The sequence below is a fragment of the Epinephelus fuscoguttatus genome, linkage group LG11 (assembly GCF_011397635.1).
Source record: "Epinephelus fuscoguttatus linkage group LG11, E.fuscoguttatus.final_Chr_v1".
NCBI lineage: Eukaryota > Metazoa > Chordata > Actinopteri > Perciformes > Serranidae > Epinephelus > Epinephelus fuscoguttatus.
In genome coordinates, this window is record NC_064762.1 from 39,991,450 (window position 1) to 40,016,058 (window position 24,609).

Genomic DNA, 24,609 nt, shown 5'->3' on the forward strand with positions numbered 1-24,609 from the left:
ATGTCAAACTTCAATGTTTATGTCTTTATTTTGAGTACGAATTTTGGGAGGTCCTCTTTTTTCACACCCAATCGGAGTGATAGGGTGTATGTATGTAGTATATGATACTATATAAGAATAATAATAACTATGAGAGGCCCTTTGAGACATAATTCATACTTGGTTTCACATGTAACATCATACTCTCATACAGGGCTGCCCCTGACCAAACTGGGGCCCTAAGCGAAATTTTATTTGGAGGCCCCCATCCCAAATGTATCATAGGTACAAAATGACCTTACAACAACTTGCCATTTAACTTGACAACCTTTACTGGCAATAACAAATGTACTGTAGATACAGTAGTTTGGCTGTATGAGTCAAATAAAATAAAAAATTCAACCTGAAATAAATAAATAAATATTAAATAAAAATAACTTCAAACTGAAATAAATAAATAAACAAATCTGAGTCACAAATAGCCATCAATTACTCATCAAAAGAAAGTAACTTCCACCACCTCAATCCCCCACCCTTGATTAAACACTGAAAATAAAATAAAAGAGGGAGACAGGTTTTTCCTATTTAATCTTATTTTGTTATATTTCTCCCTCTCCCCTCTCTGGAGGCGTCCGATCTCCCTCAGCCCTCTGCCTCTCCCACCTTAATTAAACACTGAAAACAGAAATAAAATACAGAGACATTTTTTTCTATTTTCATCTTATTTAGCTATATTTCTCCCTCTCCCCTCTCTGGGAGCATCCGACCTCCCGGCCCCGCACATACCCCCGAGGCTCGGGTCTTCCCCTCCGTGGAGACCACCCGCCCTCCCGTCCTCGCACATACTCCTGAGGCTCTTTTGGACAACATGTCGACAACTCTTCACCTGCTGCAGCTCTGCAAGTGCCTGCCAGCGCACCCCTCTTATTGTTCAGATGTCAAGTGCTGTCAATCATTGCAGCGACGCATGGGCGGTCAGGTCTCTTCTCTCCTTCCTCGAGCTGATTCTACGTGCGCCTCACGCATATGCACAAATGCTTCCCCTTGCGCAAAATGTGGCCCCCCATGGAAGATGAGGCCCTACGCACAGCACGTGTTCTGCGTTTAGGGAGGGGCGGCCCTGCTCTCATACATACACGACTATACTCTTACACAAACACTACTAAACCCTCTTACATGCACAGTCATACTCTCATACATACACCACTATACTCTTACACAAACACTACTATACCCTCTTACATGCACAATCATACTCTCACACATACACTACTGTGAGAGAGTATAGTACTATATGTGAGAGAATATAGTACTATGTGTGAGAGAGTATAGTGATGTGTTTGAGAGAGTATAGTACTATGTGTGAGAGAGTATAGTGATGTGTTTGAGAGAGTATAGTACTGTGTGTGAGAGTATAGTGATGTGTTTGAGAGAGTATAGTACTGTGTGAGAGAGTATAGTACTGTGTGTGAGAGAGTATAGTACTGTGTTTGAGAGAGTATAGTACTGTGTGTGAGAGAGTATAGTACTGTGTTTGAGAGAGTATAGTACTATATGTGAGAGAATATAGTACTATGTGTGAGAGAGTATAGTGATGTGTTTGAGAGAGTATAGTACTATGTGTGAGAGAGTATAGTGATGTGTTTGAGAGAGTATAGTACTGTGTGTGAGAGTATAGTACTATGTGTGAGAGAGTATAGTGATGTGTTTGAGAGAGTATAGTACTGTGTTAGAGAGAGTATAGTACTGTGTGTGAGAGTATAGTGATGTGTTTGAGAGAGTATAGTACTGTGTGAGAGAGTATAGTACTGTGTGTGAGAGAGTATAGTACTGTGTTTGAGAGAGTATAGTACTGTGTGTGAGAGAGTATAGTACTGTGTTTGAGAGAGTATAGTACTGTTAGTGAGAGAGTATAGTGATGTGTTTGAGAGAGTATAGTGTGTGTGAGAGTATAGTACTGTGTTAGAGAGAGTATAGTACTGTGTGTGAAATAGTATAGTGATGTGTTTGAGAGAGTATAGTACTGTGTGAGAGAGAGTATAGTGATGTGTTTGAGAGAGTATAGTACTGTTTGTGAGAGAGTATAGTGATGTGTTTGAAAGAGTATAGTACTGTGTGTGAAAGAGTATAGTACTGTTTGTGAGAGAGTATAGTACTGTGTTAGAGAGAGTATAGTACTGTTTGTGAGAGAGTATAGTGATGTGTTTGAGAGAGTATAGTACTGTGTGTGAAAGAGTATAGTACTGTTTGTGAGAGAGTATAGTGATGTGTTTGAGAGAGTATAGTACTGTGTGTGAGAGACTATAGTACTGTGTTTGAGAGAGTATAGTACTGTGTTAGAGAGAGTATAGTACTGTGTGTGAGAGAGTATAGTGATGTGTTTGAGAGAGTGTAGTACTGTGTGCGAGAGTATAGTGTGTGTGAGAGTATAGTACTGTGTGTGAGAGAGTATAGTACTGTGTGAGAGAGTATAGTGATATGTTTGAGAGAGTATAGTACTGTGTGAGAGAGTATAGTGTGTGTGAGAGTATAGTACTGTGTGTGAGAGAGTATAGTACTGTGTGAGAGAGTATAGTGATATCTTTGAGAGAGTATAGTACTGTGTGTGAGAGAGTATAGTACTGTGTTTGAGAGAGTATAGTACTGTGTGTGAGAGAGTATAGTGATGTGTTTGAGAGAGTATGGTACTGTGTGAGAGAGTATACTGTGTGTGTGAGAGTATAGTACTGTGTTAGAGAGAGTATAGTGATGTGTTTGAGAGAGTATAGTACTGTGTGAGAGAGAGTATAGTGATGTGTTTGAGAGAGTATAGTACTGTTTGTGAGAGAGTATAGTGATGTGTTTGACAGAGTATAGTACTGTGTTTGAGAGAGTATAGTACTGTGTTAGAGAGAGTATAGTACTGTTTGTGAGAGAGTATAGTGATGTGTTTGAGAGAGTATAGTACTGTGTGTGAAAGAGTATAGTACTGTTTGTGAGAGAGTATAGTGATGTGTTTGAGAGAGTATAGTACTATGTGTGAGAGAGTATAGTACTGTGTTTGAGAGAGTATAGTACTGTGTGTGAGAGAATATAGTACTGTGTTAGAGAGAGTATAGTACTGTGTGTGAGAGAGTATAGTGATGTGTTTGAGAGAGTATAGTACTGTGTGAGAGAGTATAGTGTGTGTGAGTATAGTACTGTGTGTGAGAGAGTATAGTACTGTGTGAGAGAGTATAGTGATATGTTTGAGAGAGTATAGTACTGTGTGAGAAAGTATAGTGCGTGTGAGAGTATAGTACTGTGTGTGTGAGAGAGTATAGTACTGTGTGAGAGAGTATAGTGATATGTTTGAGAGAGTATAGTACTGTGTGTGAGAGAGTATAGTACTGTGTTTGAGAGAGTATAGTACTGTGTGTGAGAGAGTATAGTGATGTGTTTGACAGAGTATAGTACTGTGTGAGAGAGAGTATAGTGATGTGTTTGAGAGAGTATAGTACTGTGTGAGAGAGAGTATAGTGATGTGTTTGAGAGAGTATAGTACTGTTTGTGAGAGAGTATAGTGATATGTTTGAGAGAGTATAGTACTGTGTGTGAGAGAGTATAGTGATGTGTTTGAGAGAGTATAGTACTGTTTGTGAGAGAGTATAGTGATGTGTTTGAGAGAGTATAGTACTGTGTGTGAGAGAGTATAGTACTGTGTGTGGGAGAGTATAGTGATGTGTTTGAGAGAGTATAGTACTGTGTGAGAGAGAGTGTTGTGATGTGTGTGAGGGAATTTAATTAAAGAGGAAGTTAGTTTGATCAAACAGGAAGACAGTTTAAATCCTCATTCCTTGATTGGCTTACAGCCCTAAAACTAAAGCCTGCACCTTCTATGTGGGAGCATTCAAATGAAGCTGCAGCACTTTTAAGGATAACTTTATAGTTTTGTAAGTACAGTAGCAAAGTAGTCATGATTTTTCCACTTATTTACCTTCTTTTTCAAAGTCATTTTTTGTTTGTGGAAGTAAATGGTAATGAGGAGAACATTACTATTTTTTTCACTAATACAATGAGGTGTGTTCAGGACATTGCAAGGGAAACTGACAGCGTGGGACAAGACAGCATGATTTTGGAAAGATTACTCTGTGAGCTTAATGGATATGCACAGAATATTTCTTTCTTTGTGTCAAATAGCCAGCAGCTAGAAGGGGGTGACAGTCAAGGAAGCTTAGGTGCACTGGAGGCACTGTATACATGTATTTGTGCCATTATAAATTCATATGAAAACTCAAGATCAGTGGAAATGACACAGAGGGATATGTTTACTTCAAGAGGACCTCCAACAATCAGAACTGGTCATCCTGGTCGTCCTCTGTACAATATACTACATTAACAAATTACCTACTGTTTGTCTCTTGGAATGAGTTGGCAAAGAATAGCTGTATGCTTTGGAATCAGCAGGAGGACATTGTACAGGCACAGACAGCAACTTCAAATTGGACCACTGACTTACACAGCAATGTCTGATGAGGCCTTAACTGACATTGTTAGTAGGATCCTTCAAACTACCCCAAATGCAGGAGAAAGGTATGTGCTAGGAAGCCTTCGATCACGCAACATCAGAATACAGCGTTGGCGTGTGAGACGTTGCTTGCAACACCTTGACCCAATTGAACGGGCCTTCCATCGCCGAAGAATTCGGTGAAGAATTTACAATGTTCAAACTCCCAATCAATTATGGTGAGTATTTTGTGACATTAAATTAACTTCGGTTCCTTAAATACACACACTGGTAATATTGTAGTATAGCCTTACATCTGTGGTGAAAGAAGTACTCAGATGTAAACATACTACATACATTCTACATGGAGTAGAAATACTCTATTACAAGTAAAATCCTGCATACAAAAGTGCAGAAGTATTAGCATCAAATTATACTTAAACATGTATTTTGTATTAATATGAATCTGAAAAGTAACTAAAGCTGTCAAAATAATGTAGTAAAAGTATAGTAAAATGGAAACACTTAATGAAGTACAACTACTTCAAAATAGTTGTATTTCCCACATTATTCTCTACCAAAACCCTGTGTGTTACCTAATGCAAAGTCCATACTCTCCCTGAAATCCTCATATGTGTCAAGCAATGGCAACAGCAGTTGATGCAAGTGTTTGCCATAGGCAAATGGTGTCTGGTGCTGATGGACTGATCATGCAGAAAATCAACTGATGGTTGAGGAGAGAAGCCAACCGAAGGGATGACATTTGCACCCGTTGCAAAGGCTAGGATTTTTTTTAACAAACAGAAAAACAAGAAGAAGAAAAAACATGACAATTTACAGCAATTATAAGTTAAAAGTAGCATGTAGAAAGCTCCGAAAGAAAGGAATGAAAGGCAAAGAAAAGAAAAGGAAAGTGGATTAGTAGATGAAAAGGATGTAAAGAGACAAGGAGTGAAAGTAAAAAAAAGGAAATAGAATTACAAAGATAGCATATAAAACTTTTCAAAAAGGTATACTGTATAATGGAAAGACAGAGACTGTCAATTATATGGGACACAGGCTGCAAAAAGAAGATAGAGAAAGGGAAGATGTGTAAAAAAAAAAATAAAAAGAAAGAATAAATGGAAAATAAACAAAAAGAAAAGAAGGAGATAGAAATCAAATATGGAAGCAGAAGTTGACAAATTGGCCAGACAGTGGCATTAACGCAAAGGTTAGGAAAAAATCTAAATCCTTTTGATTCATCCTCTGAGGATAATAAATGTTTATTATTTTAGTATTTTCTCTCAGCCAAGTATCTGTACACTTTGTAAACATGACAAAAACATGAGAGACAGTGCCATATCTAGCAGCAATATTTATCTTCAACATCTTGTAGGTAATCCCTCCAAAATGGAACAACATGTTCCTCTGCCCTTCTCTTGTTGCTTCCCACTGCAGACAGCCGGATGTGGAAAAGGTGATCCATTAAGTCAGCAGTGAGTGGGGACGGTTTGTGACACATTAAGAGTCTAAAACTGTCTGGATGCATTCTGATTGCATCCAGAACACCAAGAGTCTTCAGCCCCTCCCGAAATCTATAAAAATGAGACGTGTGAGAAAAGAAAAATGTCTGTTACAAATTGGGTTGATAATCATATCGTTAAGCTAGCAGGGAGAAAGGGATGACTTTCTTCACCAATGCAGAATAAAAGCTAAAAAATCCAAGATGGCAGCAGAGGTTAGGATGAAATCTAGGATGGCAAAAGATGTGAAATATGTTCAATGTCTTTGAGAATCAAAAATAAATCTGTTCAGACTTGCCAAACATAATTTCAAATCCAGTTCAGTCCCAAATGAACAAAGCAATCATTTTTAGAAGAACCAGGAGAAAACTACATTGAAATCATTTTAAAATTTAGTTATTTGTACGTGTAAAATGTCTCAGTGGTGAAAATATAGTTGTTGTAATGTGTGCAAATAACTTATTTTACAGGGTGCTTTACATGCAGTAAAGTTAAGTTGTTTGGAACCTGTTTTTCTTTGAGTTACTTATACAACAAGTGGCCTATTTTATAAAAGATATAGTGTCTTTAATAAAAAAAATATACAGCACATGTTCAAATGTTTTGTTGTCGCTGTATTTATGCAGAGGAAAATGGTAAAAAAAAAAAACAAAAAACAACACATACCCATGGAAGAAAAACTTTCAAAATTTCTGAAAAATAATGTTACACAAACCTTTCAAATGCCCCGCAGACTCTGTGGATCACCTGAAACATCAGAATATCTTGAACCAGAAGATCTTTGTCGTCAATGCATTTCAATGGCTTGAGACACCCAGCATTTGCCAGGTAATCTTGCAGTGGTTCAGTAGCGTCAATTAGGTCATCCAAAGGCGTACATTCCGACACCTAGAAACACCACACAATAGAAAGAGGGAACCAATAAACTAAAGCATAGTTCCGCAACAAGGATGCAAACAGTATGTGTGATGAATCAGCAGCCAGTGTTTTGCTACTAGAAAACATCACCTCACAAATAGATGTTTTCGAGAGCTATGGATTCAACTGTATGATCATTTTGGAGAATGTAGGTTTTGGGGCTCTTGAACCGGATTGCATTATACTGAGAAGTTTTTTTTGGTTATTTAGCCTTTCTTTCTATCCCCATTAGTACCAGCATAACCACTGGCTATTCTTCCTGGGGTCTGCCTGATATTTGTCAGGTAGCTCTCTGTCTACTGTAATGCAGTAAAAATGAAGCCATACTGGTTAATTTTAACAATAAAGAATGCTCTACAACATTCAATGCCGAACTGCTGTCAAGTAAAAGTTCCTATTATCTTGCTCACTTTGCCAATCATATATCATTTGTGTCAGAGGCGTGCATGTAGAATGATCAGGCCTGTAAGCATGTTGATAATCTGTGTTCAAGTTATTAACATTAAAATAAGTTTGTATTAGTTCAAAAATAATTCCATTTCCTAAAGCTGTTAACAAACCTATACAGCGGCTATTTGTACGAGAAAATGATGCAGCTGGATTTTTTGAAAGTGGAATAACTTTTGCTAGCTTCCATGCCAGTGGACAAATACCTTTTTCAATACTCAAATAAATATTATGGCAGACAGGAACAGCAATTAAATTGGCAACAATTCTAAGAAATTTGACATCTAGATTATTTACACCTGGTGGTCTGCCCCTGCATTTATTAAGCAGACACTCAACATCTGTAATTCTAACTCAAATTGTTTACCTTATCAGGAAATTAATCATTAAAATAAATAGCAATTTGTACTGGTTTCATGATTTTTTATTTTATTTTTATATACTTTTATTAATCCCCTGAGGGGAAATTAAATTTTTCATTCTTGCTGTCAATTACACACAGGTCCAAAAGACACACACATGCACAAACAGGACCTATATTTGCATTAAATGGAGAGATATCAGAGTGAGGGGGCTGCCTTGGTCAGGCACCCCGAGCGGTTGGGGGGTTTGGTGCCTTGCACAAGGGCACCTCTCCAGCCACCAGTCCACGCTCCATATTTAGTCCGGACGGGGACTTGAATAGGCGACCCTCCGGTTCCCAACCCAAGTCCCTATGGACTGAGCTACTGCCATGTTGAAATGAATGAGAAGGACAAATTAATAGAAACTGTCAGAATATCATAATACAGTTCACTAGCAGTACAAACTACCTTCTCCAAAACAATCACAGTTGAATCAACACCTCCTTAAAACAGTTTGAACAAAAACTGAACAATAAAACCTTCATGGATGTAAGTTTTATTGCAAGATAATTGGATTAGACTACATTAGTTTTAGCTAGGTAGACCTAATAAACCGGCAACTGAGTGTATATTTGCAATGTATTTACCTTTTGAACCTTCTCATAGAGGTCTGTATCAGCAATGTCTTCCAAGACAGGCTTTGAGGAATTGGCATCAACTACACGAGAATACAGTGTTGGTGCAATGAATCCTCCCATGGACAAGACTTGCAGCAATGGCCTGGCCAGTGATAAAATATTGATCTTCTCTTAAAGCTGAAGCAAACATGGCATGGAAGACAAAACACAAGATACAATGGATGCCACAAAACCTACGACAAAACTAGGACTGGGAAAAGGGATATTGTAAAAAAGTCAATACACTGGAACCAAAAATATGGCACATACCTGAACTGTCCAAAGCCAAGTCCAACTTGCCATCTCTTCCTTCAAACATTGGTGACAGTGCTAGAGCTTCCATGAGCAACCGTAACTCCGAGGGCCACAAAGGTCCACAGCCTCTTCATCCATTCCCAAGTCATCTGAAAACTTGATACACATCTGGTACCTGGGATTATAGGACAATCGCCTAAAGCCCCACAGAGCACCATCCAATACTGAAGATCTATTAATGCTGAATCTGCATCTTTGGTTACTGTCAATTTGGAATGCAAGACTGAGGAGCACCTCCTGTGCTGATTTAGTGTTTTGGTGTTGAGATTCCCTGTTGGAACCAAAAAGAAAAAAGTATAAAAAAAGAAATAAGGTCATACTTTTTGGACAATGTATTATCCTCAATTATATCAAATAAGCATAGGTCATAATTCATCTTTTTAACCATTACTGCTAACTACATTCTAAACCATAATATAGCCCTGGTAGATATAAATGTTGGTGTTTCTATCTTTGTCTATACTTGAGACTTTGATGAAGATCAGATCACATTTTATTACCAATTCATGCAGAAAACCTGGTTATTCCTCTGACTTTTTCTGCTGTGCATCTGAAATGATTAGGCCTGTACTGAATGCCATTTTTTGGGCTTTGTAGCTTCACCAACAAGTATTTGAATTTATTTGAAATTTCACTCCAGCTTGGGGGGTCCGATAGGAGTGATAGGTGTGCAGAGCAACGAGAAAGAGGGGGACAACGGCCTGCACTGACTCGCTCTCCCCCGCTGACTCTTGTCATCTCTACCTTTCTCTCCTCACTCTCCCCACTCCTCTTCCTATTGGACTCCGCTGCCGTGGGAATTTTTTTTTTTTTAAATATCTGAATAATGATTTTGCCATTCGAATAACATGGCACTGAACAAAGCTTCGAAGCTTGGGGTACAGCCCTAGAAATTACTACGCTCATTAAACAATGTCATATCAACCAGTCACTTACGCATGACTCTCAAGACTGGCCATTATAGCCTGGTTTAATTCGTCGTCATCATCAGAAGAAAGGTCGGAGATGGAACCCATGATCGAAAGGTAGTCGTCATTGCTAGCTGATGGAGTCTGGTTCACTGTGGCAACACTATCTAAGTCAATGACACTGGTCACTTGCTGTGTTGCAGAGGGCTGGTTAGCTCTGGCCCTTCTTGTAAAAGGATAACTAGAAATCTGCTGTGTTGATGCAATTTGGTTTCCCCTGGCCCTTGTAGTCATACAGTTACTGGTCTCACTGGCAGTGGTAGTTCTGTGGTCACTAGAAGCTGATGTAATGTCAACCTCCACACAACGGTCCTCTGAATCTGTGCTGTCAAACTAAAACACAACAAAAATGTTGATGGTAAGATGTTGAAGTTAAGCCTATTGGCAAACCATGAGAATTGTATGCTCCAGTTGAGACAGAAATGCACTGCTTCACATTATTTTTAAATAGCTTACCGGAAATGGAAGATTTCTTGATGGCCTAATGTATACCACCTTTGATTTGAATACCTTGTGAATCATAAAGGCATTCAGTTCCTGGCCTTCACGCAACTTTGGGGAAACTAGTTTGTTTCCACAGGTCATCAAAAGTTCAATACTGGAAAAAAAAAAACCCATTTATAAATAAAATTCAATTTCAAAACCAGCAATCAACTCATAAACTTTCATGTGCAATGTCTTAATATGCCAACAATATAATACCTGACATTCTCAGGAATTTTGTCCTTGAATGCTTCTCTTATCTCTGCAATGACCGTCCTGCAGTCCCACATTTTCCTCATTTCAAAGGCACTTAAAATATAGCCACTTTCATGAAGTCTTCGTTTTGTTTTGTGTTTGCAAACTTCATCCCATGTGGAATTGGGTAATAATATGACATCCTTGTTGAAGGTAGGTGATTTGGGGCAGTAGGCCTAAAAAAGAAAGCATTATTATTACATTTAGTCATTTAGCAAATGCTTTCAAACAAAAACAAAAGCGCTGCAATAGGCTGCCATCTGCATTGCGCCATCTTGAATCAAAGGCAAGACAATCAAACATTAAAGCAACCCTTACCTTCTGGAAATTTTACACTTTTCTTTGTTTAGGTTAAAATGCTATTAATACGCTGGTGGCACACTGAAATGTAAGTGAATTCCACCAGAGATGAAAACCATTCTCATATGGTTCTAAGAAAACTCCGACCAATCATTGCATTCGGACCGAATGCAATGATTGGTCGGAGTTTTCTCCTGTCCTGTCTGTCTTCCCCACGTAGAGGCCTCCAACAGACATAACCGCTCGAGTAATATCCCCCCCACACCCTCCACCCCTGAGTCTGTGAGACAACAAATATGCTAGAAACAGGGAGGCTTGTGGATATAAACTAGTAACCTGAGATGACCATGGTTTCGCCTGGAGCCGAAGGGAAGATGCCAGCAGCGCTGTGACAGGACGCAGGAGCGGGGGGAGCACCGGAGGGGTTAGCTCTATGCTAACAGCTAACTCTGTCAAACCAGCTGTTCCCAGCAGCCTTCTGGCGAACGTCCGCTCGCTGGACACGAAATGGATTACATCCGACAACGGAGATCCACTAACTGAGGAGTGAGGGACTGTTGCGTCCTTGTGTTCCCTGAGACATGGATGAATGGTAACATAAAAGACGCCGGTGTTGAGCTGAGGAGGCTAACGCTACACAGAGCAGACAGGGAGGCTGCATCATCTGGTAAGCTCCGTGGTGTGCTGTGATATGTCTTTATATGTTGCTCAAATTGTTTTTAAATGTTTTGTTTCTTTTTGCTTGGGGTATGCGAAATGTCAGTTCAGTTTTTTGTGCTGCGCATAAAAATGACAAAGAAGTTCAGTTCAGTTCAGAATGTTATATGACAACACAGCACCCAGTTGCTAATGGCTAACGTTAGCCTACTGTAGCGTAGCTTCTGAAACATTAATGTTATCTTCCTTGTGTGTTTCCACTTACTAGTAACATTAACGCTACTATCTAACGTTAGCACTGTAACCTTATTCTAAAACTCATCAGTCATCACTGACTTCGGTTGAGTTTTAAAACTCCGGGGTTGCATTTGTAACGTTACACTCGCCCTCCTCTTCCAATCTGGTGCAAACTACGATATCGTCATCGTTTAAAAAGAAAGAGTGTTTCCCTGACCACTGCGCTAAAGAAATAATCAATGCCATTGGAGTTGAGTAAAATTGTTTAAGCTGCACTTTAGATATAAGCATGTTTTGTTTACTGCACTTTAACAAAGTGGGAAAGCTAAGTAAGTTCCTAGTAAAACTGAATCTGAGCAGGCTTTAAAGCTGACCAGCTGCACTATACTTTTTATTTTAATTGAGTAAAACTGTTAAAGCAGAAATGTATATTTATATTTTTCATTCAAAAAATGTGTTAAAAAAACAGCAGGATTTTATTTTTCACTTTTATATTTCTATTTTCATTCAAACAATGTGAAAAAGCAGGATTTTATATATATTTGTTTTATTCAGAAATTGTGTAAAAAGAGTTAACTGCTGTGGTGGTATGTTTTAATAAGGTGTACCGTTACACCCCTAATGATCATATATGTAACAGAAGTATAAACTATTCATAGTTTCCTACTAGAAACTATATAATTTATATTACTTATGTGGTTTAACTTTTTTTACTTTTTAAAAGGGCATGAATAGACAAACATGCCACAAATCACCTCTAACAGCTCACAACTGTACTTTACTTAAGATAAGCCAGGCTTACAACCTTATTAAAAGAACAATGTCAAGCTTCTTTGTGGCAAACTATCTGCAATGTAAAGTCAGCACTATTAACTTTAGCTAGAGCTGTTATCTTAATAAATATATGTGTACAAGATTCTTTGTAGTCTACATACATTTTAACTGGGTAATATTTATGCAACATGTAGCCTAGTAGTTAAGAACACTTTCGGGTTTATATTTTCTTAAACAGGATAATCATGTCATGTCATTTTAAGGTGGAGACAATGTTGGTTGAAAATACCTGACATTAACAGCTGAATGTTTAACGTTATTTAGTTTTTTTCAATTTCGTTAGCTAATTGCCCGGTGTGCAAGATTAACTGGTGTGTGAATTAACTGGTGATAGAGACAGATGTGGTGCGGGCGTGGCCTTTGAGAACCCATTGTCAGCTAACTAGGAAATAAACATTGCGATCGCTTCGCGTCTGTATTTCATTCATCTAAAGCTGTCGTTTGCAACATTATGATAGAAGCAGTATGCTGGACATCACTCACATTAATGAATCTCCCTTTCCACTGATATCCTCCAAAGACACATTGAGCCACGAAAATATCAAGCCAAGACGAGAGCCAGGAGAGCATGATTCATTTATGGGGAAGCAGTGGTGGTCTGTATAGTGCTTTTATGGGAGGTGTAAAGTTTTAATTGCCATACATGCCAATGTGAGTGACCATCAAGGGCCCTTTCTCTGCAATTTTTTCGAGGACCCCAAACTTTTGCCTTTTTTTGCCTCCCCTAATACTGCACCCTTGTCTAGCATCCATTGACACAGACAGAGAAGAAGACACACGAAGAGCAGCATGTGTTTGATACCATATATGTTTATCCTGTCTCCTAGCTGTTACACCAATACTAAGAGCTGTTCTGGTGAAACAGGGAGGATGCTAACCATCATCAGCATCATAACTTTCTGTAAGCTGGACGAGCTCCTAAAAAATCATTTCTGTTCATGGAGGCAAAGCCAAAATGAAGGAATGCTCACAGTGATTAAAGGCTTTGGTTGAGGATTAATTATCACTCCATGAATAGTTCTGGTGAATGCACTGACAGCAGGCCAGGAGTGGAGACTGCTGGTAATGAAGATTAGATATGATCTGTTTAATTAGTTTTTGTTTTCCTAACTGACTAATTCAATCACAGACATTTAAAAGCTTTAAAGATAAAATAATTGATTTTCATCCTTAAATTGGTTGCTCTTTTGAACACATTTGAACACTATGCAGTGTGAGGTATTTCAAGAATGAGCTGAAAACACCTTCAGCAAATGTTCAACCCTGAGGCTGGATTTTAAGGTATGCTAGCTCCCTCTGTGCCTGGATTATGCAGCACATTCAAGGCCAATAAGTCCAGCAATGTAAACTATGTGCTGGTGTTGTTTTACAGGGCCAGATTTTATAGGAGCATTTAAAATGAACAAGGTAAAATCCTCCAGCTTGATTTATACCCTGCCTGTTGCATAACCATGAACTCATGTCAGTGACGGCTTTGGCACATGTACAGTACAGTGTGTATTGTTGTGCTGTTGCTGAAAATCCTGCTCTGGTTGTTTTCCATTGGTCAGGCCTCAGACTGGAGGCCCACACCTCAGAAAATTATTCTGACCCATGAAAACTGAGACTGGTTTCCCACATGTTTTGAATCTGGTGAGATTGAACAGTGAGCCATGCTGTAGATTCTGAGTTCCACTATTATTGAATCTGATTAATTTAGTTGTCGGTCACCCAGAGAAACAGAGAACAACACATCCATCTGAAAACTGAACAATTAGGAGAGGATGAAGAAGACTGAGGAGAATTTTAAATGGGTGTTTACTGCAGTGTAATGGATCTTCTGACTTACTTTTTCCTTTCTTTCTCTTTCTCTCTTCACCAGATCTCACCGCAGGCCAAGAGCACAGCTGCTGCTAATGTCACGCTAGTACTAAATGTTCAGTACTCAGGAATCCAATTAATCATTACAAATAAATATGGAAAAAATCAGATATACTTTTATAGAAAAGTCATAAAACTTGAGCTATTTTTAATCCATATTGCCATCGGGACTATATTCACATGCACGCACTGACCCGGCTGCTGGCCACATTCCAGTCAGAACAGGATAGATTAGGGTTAAGTTGTTTACATGAACCTCTGACATCACACACTTGACTGCCGCTGCCTTGAATAAACCAGTTAGCAAAATGTTCCTGTCCTCCTTCACACTGTTCTCAGTTTCAACTCAAGAAATTAACAAGGAATTGGAAGAACTTCGATTTGTCTTTAAAATGGGCTGGCTCGTGCTACTAAGATGTGGCCTTAAAAAAGATTTTAAAATAATTTATTAAATTTGTCCTCTGACTAGGCTCTTTGTTAGTGAATGGTTACACTGGGAATCATTTCAGCTTTGACTTTATCCCCGTCCAGACACTGAGCAGAGTCCTTTCCAAAGCTGTGATGTTCCAGGAAGTTTTATAAGCAGATTCATTGTGCCAATTACCCAAACACTGGAGAGTACTTTTTACAATGTAAATCAACACAGCTCTTACTTCTGATTATTTCACTAAGTAACTTTAATGTGAGACTTTTTCTTTGCAATGATGGCTCTTTCTGTGGTTTGCCTTGTTGAAAATGCATTATGAAGTACTTGTGGTCTCCCAAAAGAAACCTGTAAAAAAACAACCAAATGTTGACGTCTATGTGGTTTCAGCAACAATGGCCTCTGGTTGTAGGAAGAAGTAACCACCCTGCAAGCAAAAGGGAACATCTATACATGGAACAGAATACAACTGGCAGCGCAGCAAGCTACAGTCCTGCTGGATTTATGATTTGGCGAATTAGTGGTGTATTTTATTATGATATCGTAGCCACAGTAATTAAATGGCCTCCATAGTGACACAAACAATGTTGCTGCCAAAGGGGATGTGTGGACAAAGACACATTTTCCTCTCAAATCATCAGCTAATAAAAATCACATCCAAGAACTGAGAGCCAGGTACCTTATCAGGGAAAGGGCAGTGTCCTGAGGCCTTGAATATGTTGACTAACAAGCATTGAAAAGTTCTTTTCACTCTTTGTTTAACAAGAGCTGGCATACGCAGTGGGATAAAGGCTCAAGGCCACTTAGGAGAGCAGATGGCCAACAAGGTGGAACCTGAACGGCTAAAAATACTCAAGAGGTAACACTGTTAACATTTACAAAATTAGTATTGGCAAGATGGAAGTACTTTTCACCGTAACTCATGTAAATTTATTCTGTAATGGAATTAACAAGGGATGGTGATTGTTTTAACTCTGATTAGGAGTACAATACTAGAAGGCATTGGTTAAGCTTTTGTCCTTTTTGTTCCTCTAATAACCTCTTCATTATCAATGTGCAACAATATTTGTTTTTTTATCATTGACTGTAAAATAATCAGCATAGCCAACAAGATGTCACCCATTGTTTTGTGGGACTCTTGCTTTGACTCCATGAGTTTGTCATTTTGGCTGCCGCCATCTTGGATATTTTGGAGCCAGAGGTAAACATATTTGGAGAAGAAGGTGGAAAAAACCCTAATGCTAGCTGCTAGCTTGCTCAGCACCCTATATTTACAGCTATGGTGAACTGTGGTGATGTTAATGTTTAATTTTGCTCGTTAAAAACCATTTAAAACCATACAAACAAAATGTACTTACCGGAACAACTGAATCTTTTAGCATAACAAAGAAACATGTTGAGGACGTACCTTGAAATGACTCAAAGTAAACACAGATCCAAACATGCGACTCCAGGAGGAGTTCCAAGCAAAAGTCTGTTTTATTCAGAACTCCTTCCTTGTTTACTGCCATGAGCGAATTGGTCACGAGATCACTGCCTTTCAAAATACATGGGATATGTTAGGACTTGTTGGGTGCAACGCTTTTTGTAGGAAATGCACAATATGTGATAATAGCCTGATTTAAGCCTTGATAACATGTAAATGGGTGAGTTACATAAAAAAATCACCCCCTGTAAAGTTGTGATGAATGATGAAATTAGCTGTAGAGATCAAAATTTTTCTTTGTACCAGGCTTCAAATATATTTATGTCTGCTGTAAAGTTGGGCATTTTTAACATGGGGGTTAATAGGGATTGACACGTTTTTAGTGCCAGCCTTAAGTGGCCATAAGAGGAACTGCAGTTTTTGGCAGTTTGGTATTGGGTTCATTTTTCTGCCCTGGGGGTTACTGTTTGATCACGACCGCAGGCTCAGCTGAAACCTATTAATGTTTGAAACTGCTGAGCAGGGTAAGTTACTGTACCACTACTACAGCACTAAATCAAAAAAGCTAACAGTTAAACAGATTTAAAGTAACTGTGGCCTTTAGTTTTTTTTTATCTTAATCGATTGCATTTTATTCTGTTAATTTAAATTTAAATGTTAATTTTGTTGTAAAATTATTTCAACTTGTTCAAGAGGGACCCTTCCAAAAATAAACCGACCATTTTCAACAAACTTAACTTCTTCAGGGAGAAATGGTACATTCTGCCTTATGAGAATTGCAACACTTCTGAAATTAGAAGTGAAAGAGGGATGAAAAACTTTGCCAGCCCATCCAGATTTAGATTAGAGCTGCTCATGAGTTGAAAATAGATGAGTTTTTTGTAAGAGTGTCACATTTACTTTTTGTTGATTCAGATATGAAATTTCTTTTCTTTTTTTCCAATCCCCCCCATTCTTTTAACATTGTAAGTTATGAAGTTGTATTTAAGCATTTAGTTTAAACAACAGGGCAGTACTTGTAGAAGGAAAAAAAGGAAAGAAAAGCAAAACAAAACAAACAAAAAAGCACACAGAGCAATTTGTGTCTCACTGCACAGCCATACACACATTCCTGTCCAGCTTCTATCTGTGAACATGTTGCTACAGTGTTTGTTTGCGAAAAATATAGTTTAATGTGTTGTTATCAAGTTGACTTTACTTGACTTTAATGTGGCCATTAGTAGAAGTACAGTTATTGGAACTTTCCAGTTGGCTAAATTTTTCAGCCCTGGAAGTTGCCCCTTAGATTTTATACATGGCAGAGACGTATTGAGCATGCACCGGCTGAGTGGCAGCAAGTTTGAGTGGCTCTGTTTGTTGAGATTTGTTTCTTCCTTATCTGTGTTCCTTCTTTTGTACATCTTCGTTGTTTTTTGGGGGCCATGGAGAGGATACGCTACACAAGGAAGGACCTCCTTGCGTTGAAACGGCAAAATCACACAATTAAACACCCTATTCCGGAAGAGGTGAGGGCGCCGTATCAGGGCTGTAGACCCGGGGCTAGGCTAAAGGCTAGCAGACGGAGATTCGAGCCCTGTTTACCCTCCATCCTCATGGGTAACGTCAACTCCCTGTCCAACAAGTGCGACGAGCTGGAAGCACTTGTGAAGACACAGCGCACGTACAGGGAATGTAGCTTGCTTTGCTTCACGGAGTCCTGGCTGGATAATAACATCGCAGTCTTGTGTGTGGACTTAAAGGGGCAATCATTTCTAGATTGAAGGAATGAAAAAATCGCTACGGGAAGAACTAGAGGTGTAATTTCATCTGGAGTATAGCATGACCTCACACACCCTCTCTCTGTGTTGATCTCCAGTCCCTTGTTTACAAGCCGGTCCAGCTGCGTGTTCATGTACGTTCATGTGAATCCCCACCCCCACCCCTCTCGGAGCCCTTGGCTCTCCCTTCCTATAAAAGGCTACAGCCAGTGAGCAATGGCAGCGCATATTTTCGAAGTGAAATGGCGGAGTCAATTGTCTGTTTTAATTAGTGTTACAGTAACGTTAGGCACATGTCGCTATGTCGATTCAATTAAATTTAATGTTACAATCGTAGCATGGGTTAATGTGAGTTATTAGCGGCTCTGTCCCAGCAATGGGTCAGGCTTTACGGTTGTGTTAGGTGAGTAGCCCGGCAGCCCAGCTAACATTTGCAACTAGCATTGTAAAATGTAGCCCGGCGGGCTAGAGTTAGAGGGAGGTGTGGCTCATGACACACTTTGTTTTGGTCTACAGGCAGTGCACAACATCAAACCTAGCGGTGAAACAATTTCGCTTTTTGCCCCTTTAACCGGCTTCACTATGGTACGTGCCGACAGGGATGCAGGAGCTAGTGGTAAGAAGAAAGGTCGGGGGCTGGTTGTTTATGTGAACAACAGATGGTGTAACCCCGGTCATGTAACGGTTAAGGACAGAATCTGCTCACGGCATACTGAACTGCTGGCTGTGGGTCTTAGACCTTATTATATACCGAGGAAGTTCAGCTACATCATCGCTATTGTTGTTTACATCCCACCTTGGGCTGTAGTGGCAGACGTGTGTGATGTCATCCAGGAGACTGTCGCGAGAATACAGACTCAACACCCTGAGGTAGTTATCGCTATCTCTGGAGACTTTAATCACGCCAGCCTCATCTTTCATCTACCTAACTTTGTGCAATATGTTGACAGCCCCACGAGAGTAAATAATGTACTGGACCTTCTGCATGTGAATGTTAAGGATACACAGGGCTGCAGCCCTCACACTACTAGGTAGATCAGACCACAACCTGGTCTATCTCCAGCCCTCTTACATCCCCTGTGTACGAAGGCTGCATGCTTCCTAACATTCATTCAGGAGGTGGACACCAGAAGCCAGTGATTCCCTGAAGAACTGCTTTGAGCGTACACACTGGTCTGTACTGTTGGGAACCCAGGATGAAGACATGGTCTGTGATGTTGACAACACAGTGGACTGTATCACATACTACATTAACTTCTGCAGGGACACTGTTATTGTGGTATGGACAGTATGCTGTTTTCCAAATAACAAGCACTGGATTACCAGCAACATTAAAGGGCTCCTGAACATGAAGAAGCAGGCCTTTAGGGAGGGTGACAGGGAGAAGCTCAGGCAAGGAGGATTACAGGAAGAAGGTAGAGAGCAAGATGCAGCAAAATAACACCAGGGAGGTGTGGAGGGGAATGAGAACCATTACAGGCTATGGTAGAGGTTGTCAGGTTTGACACTCCCTCTACAGCGGGCACAGCTCCTTCTGCCCTCCCTCCTCCCCGACCAGCAGCTCCAGTACCAATAGCTGCAGTGCCTCCACCAGCTGCAGCACCTACAACACTAGAAGTGGCAGCAGCATTGGCAGCAATGGCTGCACATCCATCAGCAGCGGCGGCAGCACCTCCACTGGCAGCAGCAGTGGCGGCAACACCCTAATCTGCAGCGGCGGCGGCAGCACTTCCACCAGCAGCAGCGGCGGCAGCGGCACCGCCACCAGCAAAAGTTTAATACCATCCGACATCACATTCTGCGGGACAGACTTGAGGGGATGGGGGTAGACACCTGCGTCACCTCCTGGGTCTCAGACTACCTGACAGGCCGTCCACAGTTCGTCAGGATGGAGAACTGTGTGTCTGAGACAGTCTTGAGCAGCACTGGGGCTCCGCAGGGGACAGTACTGGCCCCATTCCTATTCACCCTGTACACATCAGACTTTCAGCACCACTCTGAGTCCTGCCATGTCCAGAAGTACTCAGACGACACTGTGATCATGGCGTGTATCCGGTGTGATGGGGAAGGCGAATATAGGGAGCTGGTGAGGACCATCAGTCACTGGAGTGGCATGAACCACCTCGTGCTGAACACCTTCAAGACCAAGGAGATGGTCATAGACCTCCGTAGGTCAAAGTCCACTCCACTCCTGCCGGTCAGCATCGAGGGAGTGGATATTAAGGTGGTGGGATCATACCGGTACCTGGGCGTCCTCCTTGACAACAGGCTGGACTGGTCGACCAACTCTGATGCTCTCTTCAAGAAAGGTCAGAATCAGCTCCACTTCCTTTGCAGGCTGCGGTCCTTCAACGTGTGCGGTGACATGCTGTACATGTTTTACAAGTCAGTGGGGGAGAGTGCTCTGCTGTATGCTGTAGTCTGCTGGGAAGGAAGTACCTATCTATCTATCTATTATTTTCATTTTTATTAATTTATTTTTTGGATGATATGAACATCTTAAAGGCAGCAGTTCTTTACTCATAAGTGAAGGTGCGATTTCCCATCTTCTTTCTGGGTTTGGGAAACTGGTTCTTTGGAAAATTTTAAATTCACATTCCTTCCATTCTAAAATCCTTTTAACCACTAGCTCATCTGTTAACATTAGTTAAGAAAGCATTATGTTTTTAGGCTATCGATTGCGGGCAAGGTATAACTCTTTCTGTCGGGTTCTAGGTATACCCCTCTGAAAGGGTTCCAGTGGAATCTTTGTAAAAAGTTCTACCAGAAACCAAAAAGGCTTCTCTTATGGGGGCACCCTGAAGAACTCTGTATGGTTCTATTTAGCACCTTTATTTCTAAGAGTGCAGCACTTTCTTTGGTTCATTTAATGTTATCATAACCAATAGGAATCTTGTCCAACCCTACAAAATAAGATCCAAGTTGTAATTAACTGCAGTTATCCTTTAGTGATTCCAGGTTAGTGTTTTTGCCATTTTCCCCTACTCATGCCTGTCACACATCATCATCATAATCATCATAAGAGAAAAAAGTAGACAAACTTCAGCAGGCTCGAAAACATTGAACTGAAAACGAACTGTCTCATGCTTGCTGCCAGTAGACTGGTTTCCCAGGATTTTTCTTTCCCAAAAGAGAAGATACTCCAAGACCATTTTAGATTAGCTTTCTTGATTCAAAGGTCAACAGAATCCCTTGTGGCAAAATGTGCTTTATGTCTTACATCTGGAGTGGGAAATTAATCATTAGCTGACAAAATAAGCCACAGTACTTGAGAAAATGTCCTTTTCTGTGGGAGTGACCTTTTTTTACTATGAATCCAAAGGAACTATTCAGAAGTAGTCCATGACGTCAAATCATCTCTGTGATAGAGTTACCACAAAATTTGCTGTTATTCTTTTAGATACAACATGTCTGAATCATGAATTGCACATTCACACTCACAGACACACACTCCTCTTGACTCACTCACTTTTCATCCTCACACTATTTCCACATGCAGATTAAACCAGTGTTCACTGACACACAGTGAGCGCTGATCCAGGCCAGACAGACACAGCAGATATACAGATGACGCCAAAGGCCTGCCAGTAACGACTTCACACAGGGGACTTTCTCCTCTCACAGATGGTTTGCCTTTTATGTTTTTTCCACTGCTATTGTAAAGAGGGGGCTGACATGGCTGCCAGCTCAAATACTACTCACTGTCCACAACATTGTTAGCGGGACACAACGCACATGGAAATTTTTGTTGGCCGCAACTGAACACTCAAACTTAATCAGCCCAGTCACCAAAGGAACATGTTGGCATTGTACATTTCTATAAGCCACAAATATGTTATATCTGCGGGTTTCATAAATATTACATCGACGTTTCCAAAGTCATTCTCTTTGTCTCAGGATATTATGTATAAACCTTCCAGTCACAGGCAACCAATGGGATCCAAAGGATTAGAGATTTAGGAAATAGATTTCTAATATTAATATTAGTATTAGAAATATTTGAAGTATTTTGAGAATAAAGTCATAATTTCACAAGATAAAGCCACTATATTCTGAGATAAAAAGAATAAAATATTATCAAAATAAAGTCATAGAGTAATGAGAAAAAGGTTGCTTCAAGAACAAAATACCATTCATTGTGTTTAAATTAAATTTATTGAATGTCCATGTCTCAGCATTTCCTGACAGTCTATACTGTAGCTCATCGTTACCTTCTTTAACTATAAATACTTGAGTTCTGGCTGCTGTGTTAATTTTGACAGGAATACAGCTTGGATCTACTGTGCTTGACACAGCATAGCCAAAACGTTCTCATCCTAAGTCATCGCATCTATATATTATGGGCTAGGTGTCCTCCTTTGTCTCCCGTTGACATTCCAGAACACTGCAACCAACGTTGGGTTGTCAACAAAAGCACATGTTTAGGTTATAGAAAAAAACATCATGGTTTGGCTCTACATTCAAAACAAACTACAAACTGCAGGCTCCCAGGTGAAAGTCCAGGTATGTTGGAAGAGAGTCTGAAAATGTTACGGTGGAGGAAGAAAGCAGTCTGGGTAATATTTTTTATGTGTGGTTTGAATGAAAGAGTGCTGTCCAGAATGACACAGAGGCTCTTGACATGGCTGGAGAAGGGTTCTGGGAAGTTATTAATGATGACGTGTGGGACGTGGGTGCTTTGAGTTTTGGCCAGGGTGTTTTTTTGGAACCAATGAGCTCTGTTTTGCTGCCATTGAGCCTCAGAAAGTTCCTGCTCATCCAACTCCTGCTGTCCTCAAGGTAGGCAGTGAGGGAGGTGGGAGGAAGGGCAGTGGACTGTTTAGATAAGATGTAGACCTGTGTGTCTTCTGCATAGCAGTGGAAATGAACACCATGGTGATGGCAGATTGTGTCCAGGGGAATGAGGTAGATGATGAATAAAAGTGGACCCAATACTGACCCCTCAGGGACACCCAGTGAAACAGCAGAACACCTTGACCTGTAGTTCCTCATCTGGACAAACTGTTGACTGACAGTGAGATAGGATGTGAACCACAAAAGTGCAACACCAATGATCCCAATATCAGCCATGCAATCCAGGAATAGTGGGTGGGAGATGGTGTCGAACACAGCTCTGAGACCAAGGAGGATAAGGATATTAAGCAGTTCAGATTCAGCTGCACGGAGGTCATAAGTGATTTTAACCAAGGCTTTTTCAGTACTGTGGCAGAAATCAGATTGGAAGGGTTCATGGAGGTTGTTTGAGCCAAGGTTGGACTGAAGTTGGGTGGCAACCACCTTCTCCAGTATTTTGGAAATGAAGGGGAGGTTTGAGATTGGCCTGTAGTGGTTAAGGTCAACTGGGTCAGCACCGGGTTTTTTGAGGGTGGGTGTAATTGCGGCCTGTTTGAGAGTGAGGGGTACAGTTCCAGAGGTAAGGGAGAAGTTCATTATTGCAGTGATCATGCGGGACATGGATGGCAGGTAGACTTTGAGGAGAGTGCTGGGAAGGGGATTGAGCTGACAGTTGGTTTTGCTCAGAGATGGTTTCTTTTGTTGGATGGATGAAGTTGGAGAGGGGTCTAATGAGTGGTTGGCCTGTTGTAACCATCCAGGGTGGGTCATTTGAGGAGGTAAATGGACCTGCATTTGTTTAGCACCTTTCTAGTCATCTAGTGACCACTCAAAGCGCTTTTTACACTACAAGTCACGTTCACCCATTCACACACACATTCATACACTGGTGGCCGAGGCTACCATACAAGGTTCCGCCTACTAGTCAGTTTTAACACACTCACACACCGATGGAACAGCCAGCAGGAGCAATTTGGGGTTCAGTATCTTGCTCAAGGATACTTCGACATGCAGCCTGGAGGGATCAAACCGCTGATCTTTCGATTGGTGGATGACCCGCTCTACCTCTGAGCCACAGCCGAGGTGAATGAAGACTGCAGCTGTACTTGGATGGTGTTGATTTTGTTCATGAAGAAGTCCAGATAGGCAGAGCATTGATCAGTAAAAGTGTTTGCGGGAGGGTTTTAGGAGGTTGGAGTAGGTGGCTGACTGATGTGAAAAGGGCTATGTTATCTTTGGCAGTACTAATGAGGCTGTAGTAGTACGAGGATTTGGAAGTGGAAAGAGTATTCTTGTAGTAATGTAGATGTGGCATCTAGTCTCCCGCTCCCTGCGCTCCTCTTCTGTTGGTCTCCTGACCATTCCTACCTCATGCCTAAGCACCATGGGTGCCAGGGCTGTCAGCTGCACTGCTCCCAGGCTCTGGAACTCCCTACCCCCACACATTCGACAGTCTGACAGCACAACATTCTTCAAATCCCATCTCTTAACCCACCCATTCAAACTGGCTCATGCACGGTCTGTACCCTCTGCACCCTACTTTTTTTAACAGTATTACTGATTTATGTTATGAATATATCTGGGAATTGCTTGAATTACATGATGAGTATGACACTGTCATTCAGCAGATCCAGTTAAAGGTATTGGACTTTGTGGCTAACATTAGAGCTGAAGGAATTTCCACTGTAATGTCATGACAAGTATTTCCTTAATTACTATGAGTTGTGCTGTATGACTCTCAGAGCATGACGTTAATACACTCTGTTATTAATCATAAAACTATATAGAAGCCACAGAGGTCCTATCATATTCATTGTGATGTCAGAATTAGATGTTGCAACATTAAATGAGACACTGGAGCACAAGAGACACCAAGTAAAAAGAAAAGTTTCCTGTCCTAACTGGAGCAAATCACACTTACAATT

At 40.6% G+C, this 24,609-nt stretch overlaps 2 long non-coding RNA genes across 2 annotated transcripts in view; both read right to left on the minus strand.

The window, feature by feature from the left end:
- Positions 1–5,733: 5,733 nt before the first annotated feature.
- LOC125897435 (uncharacterized) lies at positions 5,734–9,775 on the minus strand. The gene is made up of 5 exons (XR_007450426.1): positions 9,587–9,775; positions 8,606–8,921; positions 8,306–8,473; positions 6,665–6,837; positions 5,734–6,021 (listed from the first exon to the last, which is right to left on the minus strand). It is a non-coding gene; the product is annotated as an uncharacterized LOC125897435 (long non-coding RNA).
- A 305-nt stretch (positions 9,776–10,080) lies between these two features.
- Positions 10,081–24,609, minus strand: part of LOC125897438 (uncharacterized) — a 34,146-nt gene continuing 19,617 nt past the window's right edge. Inside the window, exons 2-3 of the long non-coding RNA XR_007450429.1 lie at positions 10,321–10,532; positions 10,081–10,216 (exon numbers count right to left, since the gene is read on the minus strand). This is a non-coding gene — a long non-coding RNA (uncharacterized LOC125897438). The remainder of the gene's footprint in view (positions 10,217–10,320; positions 10,533–24,609) is intronic.